Below are 4,117 nucleotides of genomic sequence, written 5' to 3' on the forward strand. Positions count from 1 at the left end.
GATTGCAATCATAATGTTTGTTACTATGGAGGGCAATTTGGGTATTACAGCTAGAAACTTAATTTTTCCATGGTTGTATATGTAACCTCATTGACCAAACCATATATGCACATAGGCAACCTCATATCCCGGGGAAAAAAAAACTCATACAACAAAGGCAAATCCATCGAATGCATATCATAATCTGGCCACGTTCTTTGTTGGAAAAACAGCTGCAGCTATATCTTGGTCTGAGAAAAAAAAAAAAAAAAAAATCGAATTCTTCTTGGATACCTCTTCAATAGTGATTTTCCTTTTGTTTTATATATATAAAAAAACGATAAAAATATTTCAAGAACACATGGAATACAATCAAAACAGAATCTGATTTCTTGTTATTATTTCAAAGAAATGTTTATTATCGAACTCTAAGCAATGGCGTAGCCACTCATTAGGAGGGGAGCCAATTGACGTACCTTCGTCGAAACATATATATATATATATATATATATAATATATATATATATATATATTAATTCCCGTTGATTTCTTTGCATGCTTATTTATATTTTGACTCCTCTTAATGAAAATTCTGGTTTCGCCAAGATTAATGCAAATACAACCCAGAGGTCCACAACTTCACGGCCATAGAAAAATTTTGATCCACCCTCGAATCCATTAATGTAAAACAAATGCCAAAATTCGTTACAATGAACCAAACCATGTACGATGTAAGCTTGAACATTTTAAGTGATTAAGCTTGAACATTTTAAGCTTGAACAACTTCACGACCATCAAGAACATTTTAAGTGATTACAGAAACTTCTAACTGAATTCTTCATGATCTATTCGATGCTATAAAGAGGAACCATAATACCTTCGTTCTTATGCACAGAAATGTACACCAAAATCAGCATTCCTTTTATTGTATACTCCATAAGCTCAGTAAATTCATCAAGAAAGAATAGAATATTATCATAGATCTTAAATTTTTCGTAAAATTAGGTTTTTTTATAAGCTCTGAGATGTAATACCCAAATTACCCTCCGTAGTAGCAAACAGAAAATGTTAACTTCCATGAGTAAAAGTACTATAATCACTCACTTTGGTTAATCAAAAGGTTAAATGTATTAAATAAGATAACACAAGGACTAAAACCGAAATTATGCAATAACAAAATGACTAAAACGACTATTTTTCCAAATTAAAAATAAAGCAGATATCTAAGTGTAACGACCCGACCTGTCGTTTTGAGCATTTGCATTTCGTGCAGCTATTTGAAGTCTTGAGCAACATCGTATGATGTATTATGACCTGTGTGAATCGTCAATTTTGGTTTTCAGGTTATTTGGAGTCGATTCGGAAGAATGAATTTCATTGTTGAAGCTTTAATTTGGAAGAGTTGACCAAGTTTGACTTTGGTGAATTTGACCCCGGAATAGAATTTTGATGGTTCCGTTAGGTACGGATGGTGATTTTGGACTTGGGTGTATGCCCGAATTTGCATTTGGATGTTTCTAGAAGGTTTCGAGACAAATTGGCAAAAATTAGAAATTTGAAGGTTTGGAAAGTTCATAAGTTTGACCGAGATTTGACTTTGATGATATTGGGTTTAGATTGTGGTTCCGGGAATTTGAATATCTTCGTTATGTCATTTGGGACTAGTGTGCAAAATTTGGGTTCATTCCGAGTTGATTTAATATGTTTCGGTGCAAGTTTTGAAAGTTCAAAGTTCAAAGTTCATTCAAGTTCGAATTAAGGTACGATTAGTTGTTTCGATGTTGTTATGTGTTATTTGAGGCCTTGAGTAGGTCTGTGTTAAGTTATGAGACTTGTTGGTATAGTTGGACGGGGTCCCGAGTGGCCTAGGTGAGTTTCGGATCATTTTCATTTCATGTTGCATTGCTGAAGGTATGCTGGTTCTAGTGCTTCCGCATCAGCGGAAGAATGGACGCAGATGCGAGTCTGCAGATGCGGATAATTAGTCGCAGGAGTGCAAACAAGTTTGGCAGGGGATCATCGCAAATACGGAGGAAGAGGCGCACTTGCGTGTGCGCAGAAGCGAATCATTTGGGCGCAGAAGCGGGGCCTTGCACAGGAGCGAAGAGGAGCTCGCACCTGCGATGTCGCAGGAGCGGAAATTGCTTCGTAGGTGCAAGGGGTCGGCTGGTTAGTTGTGGTCGCAGAAGCGTGATGTTGTCGCAGAAGCGACGTCGTAAAAGCGGCTATTTTCTTCGCAGATGCGAACACTGCTGGGCAGAAGCTATAAAATCAAGGTTTTGGTTCTTTTATCATATTTTGAGATGTGGGACTCGGATTGAGGCAACTTTTGAAGCAACTTTTATCACAAGGATTGGGGTAAGTGTTCTACACTTGATTTTGATTTTGTTTCATGAATCTATCTTCATTTTCAGCAATTGGTTGATGAATTTTAAAGAGGAAATTGGGGGTTTCAGCCTAAAGTTTCATAAAGTGAGGCCCAATAAGGATGTGTATTCTGCACCGGGTCGGAGTAGTTGACTCCGTACTACTATTGTTGAGGGATATGTCATTCGGTTGGAGTTGAGCTTACTCGTGTTATGATACATTCTATGAGTTACCTCTCTATGCTACGAGGGGTTGTGATTCGTTGGTTATATGCACACATGGTGCGGTTCTATTGGGAACTTAGAGCGGAATTTAAGCGAGATGGATATTTGGGTTTTACGTGATTGATTGCGCATTAGTTATGTTCTTTTGGGTTTGTGTGGCATGGTGTCATTTGCTTCTCCGTGGTTATGGTCATGCACCTTGGGTACTTGATGTCGAATTACGCGCGGTTATTGATTTTGAGCAGGGTGGCTTAAGGTATTTCATATGGACCAGTGATTGGATGGGGTCACGCATTGCGGCAGAGTTATGTTGAGATATGATCCTTTGTGTCAAATTCGTGTGTTATGGTTCTACAGTGTGTGATGGGTTTTTAGCATTGCGTTGTGGTGGTACTTGTTGAGCTTGCGGACGGTTCTCTCGTTTGAGTCATTTTCCATGTTTGAGTACCTTTGAATTGTTGCGTATTGGTGCACGGATTGCACGGTTTGTGGCTTTGGGTAAGTATTGGTGTGGCATGTCAGTAGAATAGTTGGTATTTGATAAGATGAGGTCGTCGGGTCTAGGATGGGTGCTATCGGATTTGATTGCGGTATATTTGAAAGGATAATATCAGGAGTTGGCTTAGAAATTGTTATAGTCCTTGACGAATGAGAGGGAGCTCCATGACTTGTTGAGCTGATGAACGGTTATGTGTTCTGCGTGTTTCTTCCATCATCGGAAGTGTACAAAGGTTTTAGAACGAGGTTTTGTTTGATATGAGGTTTATTACCAGAATTGGGTTGTTTTGAGCAGCTATTGTGATCGGAAATCTTGCTATGGGTAATTGAGTTATGTGGTATATCCTATTATTGTGTCTTGGGTTATGGTTGTGGCTTGATACAGCTTGTTCAGACTTATACAGTGTGTATACTGCGAGGTTCGGGTCTTATAGCAAATTTCGGATGTTGGAAATTGGACTCTGTGATTTACGGGCTAAGGTTGAAGTAATGATTTTAAGTTATGTTTTGTCGCCAGGCTTATATGGAATAGGGTGACGTGGGTTCACCCCCGGATATGTGCATGGTAAGGTTACGCGGCGGATTGACAGCTTTGGGACAATTCCTGGCACGTTCAAGGAACAACATATGTTTAAGTGGGAAGGATGTAACGACCCAACCGGTTGTTTTGAGCATTTGCATTTGGTTCAACTATTTGAAGTCTTGAGCAGCATCGTATGATGTACTATGACCTGTGTGAGTCGTCGGCTTTGGTTTTCAGTTTATTCGGAGTCGATTCGAAAGAATGAATTTCATTGTTTAAGCTTTAGTTTGGATGAGTTGACCAAGTTTGAATTTTGTGAATTTGACCCCGCAATGGAGTTTTGATGAATCTGTTAGGTTGGGATGGTGATTTTGGACTCGGGCGTATGCCCGCATTTGCATTTGAATGTTTCTAGAAGGTTTCGGCACAAATTGGCGAAAATTGGAAATTTGAAGGTTTGGAAAGTTCATAAGTTTGACAGAGATTTGACTTTGATGATATCGGGTTCGGATTGTGGTTCTGGAAA

The sequence above is a fragment of the Nicotiana attenuata genome, chromosome 3 (genome assembly GCF_001879085.1).
Source record: "Nicotiana attenuata strain UT chromosome 3, NIATTr2, whole genome shotgun sequence".
NCBI lineage: Eukaryota > Viridiplantae > Streptophyta > Magnoliopsida > Solanales > Solanaceae > Nicotiana > Nicotiana attenuata.